Here is an 18091-nt window from a genome sequence, read left to right on the forward strand (position 1 = left end):
TAAAGGAGTTTTAAGAAAATAAAGATCCAGCTTGCTAAGTTATGAAAGTTTTTCTCATGACCTGAATGAAAGACATTTAAAAAAAATAGTCAAACTGTTATATGTTCAGTTAAGCTAAGCTAAAATCATATGAAAAAGAACATTTTCCCAGAACGACACAATTCCTGCAAAAATTTAAGTATTACTGCATTACTGCTTTCAAAGGGATTAAGAGGGGAAGTAGGAGTCAGATGAGGCCATTTTCATTTATTTATATAGCGCCAAATCACAACAACAGTTGCCTCAAGGTGCTTTATATTGTAAGGTAGACCCTACAATAATACATGCAGAGAAAAACCCAACAATCATATGAGCCGCTATGAGAAAGTACTTTGGCGACAGTGGGGAGGAAAAACTCCCTTTTAACAGGAAGAAACCTCCGGCAGAACCAGGCTCAGGGAGGCTATCTGCTGCAAATGGTTGGGGTGAGAGAAGGAAGACAGGATAAAACACATTGCGCAAGACAGACACAGATTAATAACAAGTATTATTCAACGCAGAGAGTTCTCTTAATACATAGTGAGTGAGAAAGGTGACTGAAGAAGAAATATCCAATGCATTATGGGAATCCCCCAGCAGCCTACACCTATTGCAGCATAACTAAGGGAGGATTCAAGGTCACCAGCCCTAACTATATGCTTTAGCAAAAAGGAAAGTTTTAAGTCTAATCTTAAGAGTGCAGATAGGGTCTGTCTCCCGAATCCAAACTGGAAGCTGGTTCCACAGAAGAGGGGCCTGAAAACTGAAGGCTCTGCCTCCCATTCTACTTTAAAATACTCTAAGAACAACAAGTAGGCCTGCAGTGCAAGTGCTCGAATGGGGTGATGTGGTACTACAAGGTCATTAAAATAAGATGGGGACTGATTATTACAAGACCATGCATGAGAGGAGCAGGATTTTGAATTCAATTCTGGATTTAACAGGGAGCCAATGAAGGGAAGCCAGTATAGGAGAAATATGCTCTTTTGGATTTTTATGGAGGTTTTAGGACATCTGGATAATAACAAATTACAAAAATAAAACAAATTGTGCAAATGGAAGAAAGCAGTCCTACATATGTATTTGTTTAATATGTGTTCAACACCTATGTTGTGGCTCAGAGTGACTCAAATATGAGGGTATCTAGGTCATGCAACAGGACAATGAATCACAGCAGAAAATTTACAACAGAACAGAATCAAGATGTTGCAATGTCTAATAAACTGAAGAAACATCCCAAACCTTTCCAGTCATCAAAACTCCTAGATATCTCAGTTTTAAAACTGCCATTACACACTCCAGCTCACACAAAATTCACAGAGGAACCCGAGAGTATAGTTTTTTCCAGAGAACCATGAACTTGTCTGCATTATACCAAGTATTACAAGGTGCCATCTCGAAGATATGACATTGTGCATACCCTCCAGATGGACCCTTTTACCACAGGAAGCAAACTGTGGCTATACAATATCCTACAGCTTAAAGATATACGTGATTTATATTGAGTAAATTTTGTATATTGCAATTAGAAGGACAATATTAGACTTCTTTTTCTTGTATAAAGTTTAAAGCTCTTTCTGTAAATCTCTTAGTCTGTTGTGATGCAAAAATGAGCTTGCATGGGTTACAGGTTATGCTGGGTTACATGAATAATGCCACTGGGATATGGTTACTTAGCAGCAAGTAAAATACCATCAGTCATACCACATCCTGACTCCTACATGCAAGCATCAAGGTCATAATTTATGGATGTTTTTTTCCCTCATTCTTTCCATTAAATGTTAAGCGTGTCATTCAACAAACATCTGTGATGGATGATGGCCACTCAAGAAAGACATAAACTCCCATCATCTAAATGCCCCTCAGTTACATTTTGCTCTAGGTCACTGGAATGCTCCATATAAGGGAAAATGCTCTATGTATAATAGCACGGGGGAAAAATGAAGGCATGATGACCAAAAAATGTGATAAAAATGTGAATATTGAGGAAAAACAGGCAATATACGTACTGCATATACGTGTTTCTGCTATAACTGAATTAAAGAATTGATGTGCTATTAAAGCAAAGAGCAACAACAGACCTTTAAACAGATCACCAAACTGTAGAACAATCTAAAACTTCAGAACTGCAACAATTTTGAATTCTTTTAAAAGTGATAAATAATTTAAAAAACAAAGACACCATATCCATAAGATTCTGTAATACAGGATAGCCGTACTGTCTGGCTAAACGAAACGTCGGACCAAGTGACAATGTTTCTGTCTTCCTAATGAATCTTCACACAAGTAAGCTTAATGGATACTAGACTGGTGGGGGTGAGGTGTGTGGTACAGTCCACAGGGAAGCTTAATTTCAAACACATATAATCCTCCCTTTTGGACCAAAGTTAGTTTCTCAGAAACTCTCATGAATTTTTGCTTTATTTACAATACGTAAACTCTGAAAAACTACAGCTTGTGCCTCCGTATACTGGCTCCAGGTAGGATGCATTTCCACACGCAATATTAACGCTAAGCAGTCAAATAGTTATTTCCCGTCAGTCGGTGATGCCAATAAACACCTTTTACCATTTGCTCATCTATAAGCCCCGGCAATAGACTGGTGACTCATCCCACCTTTCCCCTTATTTCAGTTGGATTAGTTTCCAACCCTCCTGTGATCCAGAATTGGATAGCTGGTTAAGAAAACAGATGGATGAATGTTTGAATTTATGTTGCTGAAGCTTGCCAGGAATTCTTCGTGAGGACATTGTCTGCCGAGTGGGTCTAAAGCCAGTCTCAGATGTGACAAGTGACGTGAGAGGCATTTGCTTAGAGGGGCACTACTTTGGTCACCAAAGCACATAAACCATCCCAACCTTGCAAGACTTTTAGAGCCCAGAGTGGAGGACATCCACCTCGAGAGCTAAGACCATAAAACATGAATGAGCTATCCTCTCAGAATTAAATAGCACCATAGAGCTATTAAGGATCCTTTTAACTATTCAGTATATAGCAACCTGTCCATCGTCCTCTCAGCTTGATAAAATGAAATACATGCATATGTCCTATTTATCACTGTGACATGTTTGGGTTTTCTCAGTAGGCTGTCAGGCTCCAAACTGCTGTCGTCAGAGACCAAGGTGAGTGTGATGACTCATCCCTTTCTGGAAAACATAATGTGAAGAAGCATGATGACAATGGTGCTGCCATTTTGTTCAGAAACACCTCCTGCTCCATCTGTTTTCTCCTATTCATTCAGGTGGAGGATAGGAGAATCATATCCCAGTGTACTTTGGGTGACACTAACCCCCTTCAGGCAGGCCACATGTCAAACAACATAACAAAAGCTCAGACAGCACAAACAAATCAACTCGTAATTATAGGCAACTTGCAGTTTCACTTTTCCTTTCAATGGAAGTCCAAGGATGAGGAAAAAAGTGAAGCAAAACCACATGGAAAGCAACAAAATTCACACAGACTTTCTTATTTTAGCTAAACTTTTTATCGCCATGCTCCTCTGTTCAGTGCTGTTCTGTGTGTTTTTTTAAATTTCATAAACCAGTTAAACATTTAACATGCATTTGTATGTATGAAATGATGCAATATAAACAAACCTGAACTTGAACTACCTTTCAGTTTTTTTCATGTTGATCTGCAGTCTGCCAGCTAATCCCTCTGTGTCATCTTTATTTTGACTTACAGTTCCTGACTTTTTACGCTCCTCATTTGCCAAAGGTAATTTATATATTTTACTGCCCAAATTGTCTTACATGTAAGGCACATGTTCATCTGGAGTCATATAACAAAGAAAGCAAAGAATATATGCATTCTATAAAATTATGTCCAGTTTTCATGACATCTTTCTGGCTCAGCTAATTATTAGTATAGCACAGTCAAAGTTACAAGGTTAGTCAAGTCAAGGTTACATGGAGCTAAAGTGGTTTTTGTACTTTAGACTTGGATTTCCACTCACTTGTATGGCAGTCCAAGCGCTTGGTTACTTATCTTGCTTGTTTAGAACTATTCTCATACAAGCCTAAAATGTGCTCTTAGTGGTGAGAATGAGCGATTTGTGCTAGATCAATAAAAGGACTCCTGTGTAGCAAACCACCGGTTTGCTCTCTGTTGGATTTGTTCATCATCAAACCTTTCTTTTCTTTGGCTATATTTTTTCTGTTGTTTTGTTTTCATTGCTTAACTAGTTTGTCAACATTCTTTATTTTTTATTGCAATAATGTTGATCTTCATTTCTTACTTATTTATTTATGTTTTCAGTTTTATAAATGACTGTTTTGCAATAGTACTTTAATCACATCAATTCCCAACCACACAGGGTGGCAGAAACTAAGCCATTTGTGATGACTGCAGAATTATTGCAACTGCATGAAAAAAAATAGTCGTATAAATAAATCAATTACATCATATTAATGTTTTTTTTTGTTTCTTAACTATAAAGCTACCAATTCTCATTAAAAATATACAAACCTATATCTTGAACTCAAAATGTGCTTTTAGTTCTTGCAAGAAATCTAAACAAGTTGACAAGTCATCACACCATAAAAATCAACTTGAAATGTGGCAAAGAAAACAACAAAAAACATCCCCGTCGTGAAGTGAAAGCATCAAGCATCAAACAGAAACAAACACAATGACTCATCTATAGAATAAAATGGATTTCTGTCCGGATTTTCTTTCATCACAAAACTTCACTTTTATGACCTTTCTTTCTTATTACACAAACAAGCTGTTATTGTTTATTCAGCACGCTATAAAGGAAGAAGGAAAAATAAATACACAAATCTAAAATACAGGGTGGGCCATTTATATGGATACACCGTAATAAAATGGGAATTGAAAAAAACAAAAGTTGTATCCAAGATGGCCGACTTCTAAATGCCCACCATGGTCACCACCCATCTTGAGGAGTTTGCCCCCTCACATATACTAATGTGCCACAAACAGGACTTTAATATCACCAATGTTATTACCCATGTTATTACGGTGTATCCATATAAATGGCCCACCCTCTATATTACAAATGCAGCTGCTGTAGAACAGCGGGCAGTGAAACAGCGGTGGACACAGCAGGACGCTTTACACATGCAGTATGTAGTAAAATCTGAAGTAAATTAGGCACAAACAGTAAAAGGAAAAGATTTCTACTGTAACACAGGTCAAATGCAGTGCCACACAAAATAAATGCTTTATTTAATTCAGTCAAAAGAGGTCTTAAGTGGACTGGCTCATCTTTGACTCATTTTTACTTATTAGTTTTTCTTATCAAGATTTTATTTTGTTAGCCACACTGTTACCACTTTGTCATATGCTTTCAAATGTTATTTAAAATGTCAAAATTTTAAGATTCAAGATAATAATAATGTATTTATATCTATATAATAATAATATAGATATAAATACATTGGGTTCATTGGGCTTTGTTCAAGAACAACAGAATAAGATAATAAAGTGAAGTCAAGTGTAAAAGAAATGCAATGACTTGATCAGCAGTTGTTATTTTGGGAGGATTTTAGGTGGAACTCGATTTAAATCAAGACACAATTAAGTCCATGATGGAAATCATGAAAGGGGGTACGTCTAATATTGGTGGCTATTCAGTACGTTAAGCTGTAAATACTTGATCAACTTTGTACGTGTATTTTCTTGCATCCTTCCATCCCTCAAAATCAGTCAGTGAGGAAAATGACTCATCAGCGTAAAAAAAAAAAAGATTAAATAAGTGGGGCAGCTGTGCATATGCGTGTACACACAATTACTGTGTGTGTGCCTGTGTGTGTAGCAGTGGGGTGCGATAGGGAGGTAGGGCAGACTGGTTTTTTTAAAAAAGCCATATTTTCCACTCTCTTGTGGCCCAGCCGGTGTTTCTGCTGACATAGTGAAATATTGATGTGGAATAAATTCCCATCTAATTAGAGTGGCTGAATTAATCGGGAAGCGTTTAATTAGCAGAGTTTTCGTTTCAGTTGAGGGGAGGTTTTGATCTAAGCCATATGGCTTCTCCCTCTGATGTGCTGTGGTTCATAGACTTATAAATATGAACTACTTTGTTAGAAGCTTCAATGAAAATGAGTTTTGTGGTGACACAGGGTAAACTGTGTAATAAACACAGGTATAATGGGATAATTGTAATGGCTGTTTAAATGGTATATCTGTTTTGTTGCTCTGAAAACTGACATGAATTGTGGAAAATTAATGCACTGCCACCTCTTGCACTGCTCATTTAAATTTATAAAAAAAATACACAGATGTCATATTTGATATTAACTTTTGAGGAATTTACATAAACAGCAATTTAATACAGGCTTTAATTTTAGATTTGTTTACTTGTTATTTATCAAAATGTAAGAGTTAAAAGCCACACTAACAACTGCTTGAGGATGTACTCACATAGTAACAGTGTTGCCTTCTATATTACCCACCGTGAAACTACCTTCCAGGGTTTTTCCTACGTAGAGGAATTTTTGGCCAAAGAATAATAAGCCAGAGCCAAAATAAAACCATGTGCATACTAATTTTTGAACCAGCATTGTTTGTTTTATTTTCATTTATTTATGTATGCTTGTTTGGTCAGTTATGTACATATTTGCACATCTGTGTAACTGTCAGGAAGATAAGTGTGTTAATGTGCACACTTCTCATAGGGGTGCAACGATACACAAAATTCATGGTTCGGTTCGGTTCGATACTTTGGTGTCACGGTTCGATATTTTTTCGATACAAAAAATGTTCATGCCTTTCTAATTTGTCATTTATTAAAATTATAAATATGTATTTTAACTCAAAAGTACAGTTTTTAAATTTAATGTTGCTGAAACAAAAGTAATTAAAAAAATAAATCTGATTGAGGAATCACTCATCTTTGGAAAAGAGAGTTTATTACAGAGAAATGGCTCTTTCCAAAATAAAAGCTATACTATACGCTTCTTCTGGGCTATATTCTCAGCAGCATATTGTAGCGGGTCAGGGCTGTTCGGGGTTCTGTTTGTACAGTTATGTTTTGTTTATGTTGCCATAGTGACGAGTGACGCCCTCTCGCTGAGACGGTGTGTCCTTCCGGGGTCAGAGGGCGCCCTGTGTGTTGTTGTTGTTGCTGTGCGGTTGCCGCGCTGAGCAGTTAGCTAGCGGCAGTGTTCTTCTGCAGATGTCAATAAACGGCTGTGCTCCCTGGGTAGCTCACGGGAAGCAAGACCAAACGACACCTCCGTCTCCTCGTTGTCTGAGCTCGCCACATTGGTGTCAGATGTGGGATGATGGTGGCACCCCATGTTCTGACCCAAGTGACTTTTCCCCCGCCGGTTGTGACCGGCCGGTGCGCCAAAAGAAGGCACCTGGACATTTGCAGGACTTTGTGTGGGGTAATGGGGTAGTCGGGGACGACTGACCCCTTAGGTGGGGGCTATGTAGCGGGTCAGGGCTGTTCGGGGTTCTGTTTGTACAGTTATGTTTTGTTTATGTTGCCATAGTGACGGGTGACGCCTTCTCGCTGCGACGGTGTGTCCTTCCGGGGTCAGAGGGCGCTCTGTGTGTTGTTGTTGCTGTGCGGTTGCCGCGCTGAGCAGTTAGCTAGCGGCAGTGTTCTTCTGCAGATGTCAATAAACGGCTGTGCTCCCTGGCTAGCTCACGGGAAGCAAGACCAAACGACACCTCCGTCTCCTCCTTGTCTGAGCTCGCCACAATATTAAACATATCAGGTTCCCATAAGGAGAATCATGTGCTAACGGCTGTCTAAATGACTCGGGTAAAGTTTGTAGCATGCATGCTTGTTGTTTTTGTCTGCTTCCACTTGTCTTTGCACTAGGATGATGTCGGTATAAATGTGCAGTCATATTCGTTGTGTTCCCATTAGTGCTGTCAGCGTTAATCTCGTTGAAATGACGTTAACGCCACAACACGGCAAATCTCCGTTAACGAGCTACCCCTGCATGGGGCTAGACGGCCAACACGTTAACGAGCTAACTGCGCTAACACACTAGTTCCCACCCATGTAATTGAGCATTGCGTGGCACATCCAACATACTGTTTTACTTTAGTCCATGACGCGCTTACCTTCAGGGTCATAGTCACATGAAAACCAAAATAATTCCAAACGCCAGATCTGAATGAGGGTGGGGGAGGTTCAATTTGCCATGTTGCAAGGAGAGCTTAACTTCTGTCTCGCCAGCTTGCCCTGCGCTCTTCCTTCTGATGATGCTGTCTGTGTTGAGCGCTCAGTGGATCTGCGCTCGACAGTGCAGCCTAGGCGGAGTAGTCGAACGCAGATCCACTGAGCGCTCAACACAGACAGCATCGTCAGAAGGAAAGTTGATAAAATAAATTACAAATTTTGTATTGTTCGATACATATGCGTACCGAACCGAAAGCACTGTATCGAACGGTTCAATATCGATACGAGTATCGTTGCACCCCTAACTTCTCACCCTCAGTGGTAACCAAGCCAGGAAAATCTGCCTGCATGCTGATGTTAGAAGTTAGAGTACCAAGAAAAAATATTTGCCCCTTTCCAAATTCCTTAGCTTTGTTGCATTTATTACATTTTGAATATTTAAAAAATTTGATATTAGATGAAGATAACCAGAGTAAATACAAAATGCAGTTTTTAAACTATTACATTTACTAAGGGGAAAAAACTAGAAGAAATGCCTGGCCCTAGTAATTGCCACCCCTTGTTAAATGATAAATTAAGTGTGATTAGCCACATGTTTTTGGAAAGCGAAGTTCAATTTCACTAGCTGCACCAACTCCTAATTACTGGCCTAATAGAACCTGCCTGACCAAATGAAGTAGGTTAAAATATTTCAAAAAGCAACACATCATGTCATTAACTTTGGAAATAGGTGATAAACAAAGTCATTGGCAATGATCAGTCTGGAAAGACTTATAAAGCAATTTCTAAAGTTTATGGACTTGATAAGAGCCGTCATTCCACAAAATCCACGAAAATCTGAAATAGTGGTGAATCTTCCAAGGAGTGGCTGGCTAAACAAAATTAGCCCAAGACACATTAATGACAGAAAACTTGAGCTTTTTGGAAGCTTTGAGTGCTGCGACAAAGAATATCACACCAACAGTCAAGCACGATGGTAGTACTACAACGATCTGGAGCTGCTATGCTGCTTCAGGACTACTTGCTGTAATTGATGGAACCAAGAATTTTACTGTCTTCAAGAAAATCCTGAAGATGAATCACAAGTTGTCCTGAATATGTTTGTTATGCTGGGCAATGATCAGAAACACATCATCAAGTGGACCTCTGAGTGGCAAAAAAAAAAAAAAAAGTTTTGTAGTGGCCTAGTGAAAGTCTGTGCTATAGCATGACCTTAGACAGGCAACAACATGAAACACGTAATGCATTTTGAAACAATTCTGCATGGAAGTGGGCCACATTTCCTCCACAGAAATGTGAAAGACTCACTGCCAGTTACCTCAAATGCTTAATTGCAGTTCTTGCTGCAAAGGGTGGCACGGCAAATTATTAGTTTTAGGGGGCAATTACTGTTTCACATAGGCCCGGTTAGGTTTGGAGAGCTAAACCACCCTATGAAAATAGATTCAGAGTATGATGTTTTTAGAGTTCTTAGAGAAAAAATAACATCTGTGATACATGTTATGGCTAATGGGCAGCATGGTGGCACGGTGGTCAGCACTGTTGCTGCACAGCAAGAAGGTCTTGAGTTCAATTCCACCATTAGGCCGGGGTCTTTCTGTGTGGAGTTTGCATGTTCTCCCCGTGTTTGCGTGGGTTCCCTCCGGTTACTCTGGCTTCCTCCCACCATCCAAAGACATGCAGTTAGTGGGGATAGGTTAATTGGTTCATCCAAATTGCCCATAGGTGTGAATGCAAATGATTGTCTGTCCCTGTGTGTTGGCCCTGCGACAGACTGGCGATCTGTCCAGGGTGTACCCTGCCTCTTGCCCTATGACAGCTGGGATAGGCTCCCGCGACCGTGAAAAGGATAAGCGGAAGCGAATGGATGGATGTTATGGCTATCCATCTAACATTTGAGATATCTTAATTATTATCTATATGAGCTAATGTGTTAGGGAATATTATCATAGTTTAGAAGAATGTATGAGTACTGAACTGTATGTTAAACATCTGTGGCCTTCTTTATCTTTTTTATTTATCTTTTTTCTGACTAAATCATGTGTGAACATTTGAGTTTGGAGCTGGTTTCCAACACTGAAGTAAATCAGCAGCAGGTGTTTATCTCACACTTCCTTTGCTCTTTGTATTCTTGTGTTGTTGTTTTTTTTTTAATTCCTTCTTTTTAGATAAAGCTATCTTTTGATTGCCATTTTGTAAAACAGAACTAGGTTACTCGGTGTTCTGTTTTTCATTTATTCCCCACTCTTCAGTGGAGTGCCATACTGTTGGGATGCAATAGGCACCTTAGTTAACACACTCTTAATATGCACTCAGACAAAAAAAAGTAGATGTGAAAAATCTTATTGGCATTGCTAACTTCCTGTGGTTATTAATGACTTATTTTTATCCTTGAGTGCTCCACTCCCCCTGGCAAAGTGATTAACTGATTCCTTGTGAAAATATATCCGTCTTTTCAGTAAAAAACTCTGTCAGCCTCATCAGTCTGCAATGTATTATTTAAAGTTCATAATATTCCTGCCATGAGGATTGCTCAGGTGGCTTTGTCTCCTCCATCCTCTCTTAGTTATCCTCACCACACATAATGGTTATTTCAGAATAGAAACTACAGGTTTGTAACATCACCAGAGTCAAAAATACATCTGCTTAAGTAAAAATAACAAAAATATAGAAAACACATACAGTATGCTAAGCCATTATATCCTTTATCTGTGCATGTCAACATTTAGTGAATTCTTCAGTCCTCATGCAAACATAATAACAATGTCAGAGTATGTTCTGTGTGACTCCACTACACTCTAGGAAAAGAACATGAAACTACACATTTGTGTCTGAGTAAAATAATCGGTAAGTAGTCCAAGAGAGGCTGTTTTTCTGAGTATAAAACCTGTTATATTCTACACACCAAGCATGAAATATGTTTTACTGAACACATTTTACAAAGACATAAACATACATAAGAAGAACTTCTGTATGATCTGAAGGCAAAATCAATACAGGGAGTGCAGAATTATTAGGCAAGTTGTATTTTTGAGGAATAATTTTATTATTGAACAACAACCATCTTCTCAATGAACCCAAAAAAACCTCATTAATATCAAAGCTGAATGTTTTTGGAAGTAGTTTTTAGTTTGTTTTTAGCTTTAGCTATTTTAGGGGGATATCTGTGTGTGCAGGTGATTATTACTGTGCATAATTATTAGGCAACTTAACAAAAAACAAATATATACCCATTTCAATTATTTATTCTTACCAGTGAAACCAATATAACATCTCCACATTCACAAATATACATTTCTGACATTCAAAAACAAAACAAAAACAAATCAGCGACCAATATAGCCACCTTTCTTTGCAAGGACACTCAAAAGCCTGCCATCCATGGATTCTGTCAGTGTTTTGATCTGTTCACCATCAACATTGCATGCAGCAGCAACCACAGCCTCCCAGACACTGTTCAGAGAGGTGTACTGTTTTCCCTCCTTGTAAATCTCACATTTGATGATGGACCACAGGTTCTCAATGGGGTTCAGATCAGGTGAACAAGGAGGCCATGTCATTAGTTTTTCTTCTTTTATACCCTTTCTTGCCAGCCACGCTGTGGAGTACTTGGACGCGTGTGATGGAGCATTGTTCTGCATGAAAATCATGTTTTTCTTGAAGGATGCAGACTTCTTCCTGTACCACTGCTTGAAGGTGTCTTCCAGAAACTGGCAGTAGGACTGGGAGTTGAGCTTGACTCCACCCTCAACCCGAAAAGGCCCCACAAGCTCATTTTTGATGATACCAGCCCAAACCAGTACTCCACCTCCACCTTGCTGGCATCTGAGTCGGACTGGAGCTCTCTGCCCTTTACCAATCCAGCCACGGGCCCATCCATCTGGCCCATCAAGACTCACTCTCATTTCATCAGTCCATAAAACCTTAGAAAAACCAGTCTTGAGATATTTCTTGGCCCAGTCTTGACGTTTCAGCTTGTGTGTCTTGTTCAGTGGTGGTCGTCTTTCAGCCTTTCTTACCTTGGCCATGTCTCTGAGTATTGCACACCTTGTGCTTTTGGGCACTCCAGTGATGTTGCAGCTCTGAAATATGGCCAAACTGGTGGCAAGTGGCATCTTGGCAGCTGCACGCTTGACTTTTCTCAGTTCATGGGCAGTTATTTTGCGCCTTGGTTTTTCCACACGCTTCTTGCGACCCTGTTGACTATTTTGAATGAAACGCTTGATTGTTCGATGATCACGCTTCAGAAGCTTTGCAATTTTGAGACTGCTGCATCCCTCTGCAAGATATCTCACTATTTTTGACTTTTCTGAGCCTGTCAAGTCCTTCTTTTGACCCATTTTGCCAAAGGAAAGGATTTTGCCTAATAATTATGCACACCTGATATAGGATGTTGATGTCATTAGACATCAGACATCCCATCCGGGAGGGGCTCAGAGTAGAGCAGCTGCTGCTCCACATCGAAAGGAGCCAGCTGAGGTGGTTCGGGCATCTGACAAGGATGCCCTCTGGGCGACTCCTGGGTGAGGTGTTCCAGGCATGTCCCACCGGGAGGAGGCCCTGGGGCAGACCCAGGACACACTGGAGAGATTATATCTCTCGGCTGGCCTGGGAACGCCTTGGTGTTCCCCCAGATAAGCTGGAGGAGGTGGCTGGGGAGAGGGAGGTCTGGGCCTCTTTGCTTAGGCTGCTGCCCCCGCGACCCGGCCTCGGATAAAGCGGATGAAGATGGATGGAGATGGATGTCATTAGACCACACCCTTTCTCATTACAGAGATGCACATCACCTAATATGCTTAATTGGTAGTAGGCTTTCGAGCCTATACAGCTTGGAGTAAGACAACATGCATGAAGAGGATGATGTGGACAAAATACTCATTTGCCTAATAATTCTGCACTCCCTTTAAATGAGGAAACATGTAGCTGAATCTTTATTGTACACTTTACAGTAAAACATATGTACAGTCTAATGTATACATGACTTTTCATAAAAAAATAAACAGACATCAAACAGACCTGCTCATCACAAGATGGAATGGGATAAAAATGAACTTGTACAAACTGGTGCAATACATCACAGAAATAAGAACATCAAAGAATAACCTTAGATAATGACTGAATCGCACTGCACATTAGGATTATCCAAAGGTGTGTTCCCTTTAATGTTCAAACTCATAAAGTATCAGCAGACATTAAATTTGATTGATGAGAAAGTCAAAAAACATAATCTTCTTTACTGTCATCAGTCCATCAGCTATGAGTGGGATGATGGAAATAAATATGACAGGCAGTAGTGTGATTTAGGAGTTGGGACTGTTTAAGGTGTGAATGCATACTGATGACTGTCACACATATCAGAAAATATGGGAAATACATATTTCCCTCTACAATAAAAGTACAACTTATCTGCTTGCAAAGCTGATATTATTATCAGTCCTTCATTTTACCATAGAGTGTGATATCTCAGACATCACTGGTACATTTTTCAATAGACTGCAGTTGGCACAATATAGAGTATATAATAGGATATATCTCAGAGTTTCACTGACTCCGAGCTATTTTTCTAACAGATATATCTGCTGAGCTGTAAATGCCTAGAATGTTTTAGCTAGCTGTTCAATTACTTTCACTTTAACACATTTACAGAATATGGTACCTATTGAAGAAAGACCATCATTTTATTCTTACCCCAACCGGTTGTGACAAATGGTCGCCCCTGCCTGAGCCTGGTTCTGCCGGAGGTTTCTTCCTGTTAAAAGGTCGTTTTTTCCTTCCCACTGTCGCCAAAGTGCTTGCTGATAGGGGGTCATATGATTGTTGGGTTTTTCTCTGAATGTATTATTGTAGGGCCTACCTTAAAATATAAAGCACCTTGGGGCAACTGTATAATAAAATTGGATTAAACTGTACTAACTGAATTTCATTTAGCAATGATTTATTGGCAAATAATGAACAGGAAGAAGACCGTTGTAAGTGAAAACCACTACCAGATGAGGAACATTTATTTATTTATTTCAACAATGCATTATGATAATAAAGAAATCCTGGCTCAAAAGACACATTCTCACATACTTAAATTAAGATGCACTTGTGCACTATTTTGTTTCTTTTTTCAAAACTATTTTCAACATATAATGAAAAACTAAAGAATAAAAATGTCATCCTGATCTCTATGGAAAAACATGAGCGCCACACAACATTGTAATGTTAGAAATGATAAAGAAGTGGCAAAAAGCAGCTCTCGGTCAACAGTTAGTCAACATTCTTATGGGAAGAAATAGTGTCTGCGACTGCTGGTAAGTGCAATTTGGGCTGGTTCCATTTATATTCTTTGATCAGGTATATTGAAGATAAATGGCTTGCTGTGTTTTTCTCTACACCCAGACCTCCCTGCTGTGGTAAAATAAATGCTAACATTAGCATGTGAATTTAAGACAAGGATATATTTACCTGCATTCCTACCAAAATCTTGAGGGAATACCTTGGTGAGAGCATGCTGTTTCAGGCGCTGGCAAAATGATGCTGATGTATGTTCCAGCAAGGTCAGTTTCATTAATATATTAATACATTTCAAAACTTGTCATACCCTGCACATTGGTTTCTAATAATTTATCACAGGGGCTATCATTCTATCCCCTGTGCCATTAGCAGTGATGTATACACTCAACTGATTGCAAACAAAGTGCATTGCTAGATGATACCATATTTTGTTACAGTAAAAGCTGAGCAAGGTTATATTTCATCTGACAGTAAGGTAAGCATAACCTTACTCTTTTCTTTTGTTGTGTGTGTGTTTGGTTGGTACTATTCTCTCTTGACTTTGCTCTTACTTAGGTTGGGGTTTCATTGAAATGGGGAGGCTATGCTCTTCATGTATTGCTCATATAAGTGTAAATATAGATTTACAGCTATTCTGAAAACTCAGCCATCTACTTTAGTTGTCTTTGCTGTCAAAATGTCATACTGTCCAACTTCAGCTAGCATATAAAGTATCCAAGTTTAGCCCTGAATGTTTTAAAACAAAATCGTATACTGTATATGGATAACAAGCATTTGCATATTGGCCTTTCAGCCTCCTGCGGCCGAACTCTGCCTTCACTGGGCCTAGACAAAAAGTAGAACATTTACACTAGCAGGATAAATAGTCTATCATGCCACTATTATCACATTGCGACAAACCGCACTTCACTTCAGAGATGCAAACTGGTAATGTATGCATACGCTGCTACCTGTTTAGATAACAAGCAGAGAGATGAGGATTATCACAGCTGCTCAGCTTGCATGGCAAACATGGCAGTGTTTGTTTGTCAGTGGGATCTGTCTGTTTGCTTTGGTAGGTCATTACCTCTGGAGTTCAAAAATGTACGTGGATGACCTTTTTATAAAGTTTCCATGTCTGTGCATGTTTATTCCATGTCAAAATTGCCCCAGTTTGCTCAGGTTCATAAAAAAAAGTCAAACATTTTTATGTTTTCATATAATAGAATGAGGGTGATGGGAGAATATTGGCTTTAGCGGCTAACATATACCATAATTATCTTTGTTTGCTGTTCAGTAAGTATGATTAGAGAGCCTATTTTTCCCTCTTTAAATATTCATAAGCCAACAGCAGAGTCAGTATTCATGTAAACCATACATTTTTGAAAGTTGCATATTTGTATGGGTACACTTTTATGTTGTGTAGCAGAGAAAATGTTTGCACTGATTCATTAGCTGGGCAAGATTAACTTTCAGATGGAGACTGTCAGTCTGAAAATTATATTTTAAGGAAGGCCTAAAGGAGAAAAAAAATAAAGGTCTCACAGACTGTATTTAATATGATACAAACATTTAGATTTACACCTCACAACCTCCAGGAAAGACTGGAATCTACACAAACAGCTTAGATAATGCTTTCCACATCATTATGTTGGAGCCACAACAGTTGAAATGTTGACACTGAGACTTGCTTTGATATGTCACATAAAAATGCAGTTTGGGTATTTGGCATCCCAACACTATAACTGTTCTATCTAACGCTGATGTAAACAGAGTCTCCATCTTACAGCATCAAGGAGAATACAAAGCTATGCATTACAAAAATCAAACATGTCACTCAGCCACCTGGTTCAGATAAAATGACCAGTTTATTCTGCTCTTTCTTATCGTCCATGAGCACAAAGAGCCGGGGTGTGGGCTCAAGTGAATGTCCGCGAATCTCTTTTGTTGCCAGGTGAAATGTGACACCGATGAATGAACAAGGAGAGCGATATCACAGCCTCATCTTTTATCCTGATTTTTTTTCTCCACAAATCCCCAACACAGAAAGTGTCAGAGAAGAGGTCAGCACACACCCCTCTGGTCTCTCCACCATGTCACACTGAAGTCACTGGATGCTCAGTTGTTGGATGCAGACAAGAAGATAAATATGTATGTATGTATGTATGTGTAGTTTAAAAAAAAAAAAGCTGAAGTAAAGACATCATTTGAAATGCAGCCAAGCAAATGAATAAGCTTCCGTGTGTTAGATTCTTATATGGCAACACAGTCTCCCTTGAGGATTGCATAAAATGTTCATTTAATCTTTCTCACATTATGCTACATAATTAACCCCAAATGGCCAAAGACAGCTTTCAAATGTCACCATAGAGGTTATAGAATTGATCAACTCCTTTTAGGTGTTTTCTGCTTATTCTGCGCCTTGGGGAACTAAAATTCATCTTTATTGTCTGCTGAAATAAAAAAATGCAAAGAAGCCATCTATTTTCATTGGTTTTCTGTTACGCTCAACGCTAATGATGAGCAAAGCAACCCAGAAATCAATCCAAGAACTGATACTTGGGTAAGTAACTTGACTTAAGAGGTCCTTTCATGGACACACAAAAGAGAAATGGTGAGCAGCGATGTAATCAAACAAGGCCAGTGAGGGGCCATATATTTCTGGAACAGAATGGAGTCTGTCACTGGTTTACTAATGGGCTCTTGACTGAAAGCGGAGAGGGTGGGGATTCTGGACTGCAAGACTAATTTAATTTTAACCAGAGCCAGCAGCTCTGAACATCATTACAGATCCACAATCCACTTTGTTATAGATTGTATTGGATTTTGTGCGTCAGCACAGCTGTGAACAGCAAATTTTCTGACATCATTCACAATATGGTATACAAAGCTGTTCTTTTTCCAGTCTGATTGAAGTGGTCATAAGTCAAATACAGACTGAGATAAATGAAGGATTTGTCTCAGGGTTATGGTGTAAGGTTAAAAACAGAGCCCTATAATACATTTTATTTTTTCATTTTACAACAGACTCCAAGATCATAACAAACCGCATGAGATTTTTCATCAGAAGCACACATGGAGAGTTGAATAGTCATTTGTAGAGCCTCATAAAAGATTTTTTAAAGGGCATAAAAGGCAATGTTGGTGTTCTAATTACACATTTCATGGAAATGCTGCTATAAAGAAGGATTGCTTTTTTAAAAGTTATGCAAGGACATACGTTGTACTGTAGTGTACAGTCAAAATCTGAAAAGAAAATATAGTACTCTGCCTCATGTTTTGCTAAAACTTAATTTGTTAGCATACTCCTTTTTTCATGCTGCTTGTATGACTGCTGATGAGCTGAAGTGTGATGGCTACTGCTTTTATTTTGCAACCTGTGCTGTAATTGACTCAATAAATGTTAGCTATTAGTTAAGTAGCTTCTGAAATCAAAGCAAGATATTAGCATGGCCTAGGGTGCTCCTCTTGATTAACCCCCTCACATTCTTAAAGTGGTGTTTTATCACAATATTCAGCATGCAGTATGCAAACAAGCTTTGTGACACAAGGAGACGAGGCACAGAGCATGTTGGAACAAGTCACTGACAAAAAATCGCTGTGAACCAGCTTGTGACAAGTGGGGGTTGTCTGAGATTCAGTCATGTGGTAGGAAATAAATCTAGCATCATGCTTGACTTGGCCTGTATATGATTTGACTAATATGTCCAC

The sequence above is a fragment of the Copadichromis virginalis genome, linkage group LG1, assembly GCF_057382275.1.
Source record: "Copadichromis virginalis isolate Kocher_CV1m ecotype Utaka linkage group LG1, C_Virginalis_male_GT1.1, whole genome shotgun sequence".
NCBI lineage: Eukaryota > Metazoa > Chordata > Actinopteri > Cichliformes > Cichlidae > Copadichromis > Copadichromis virginalis.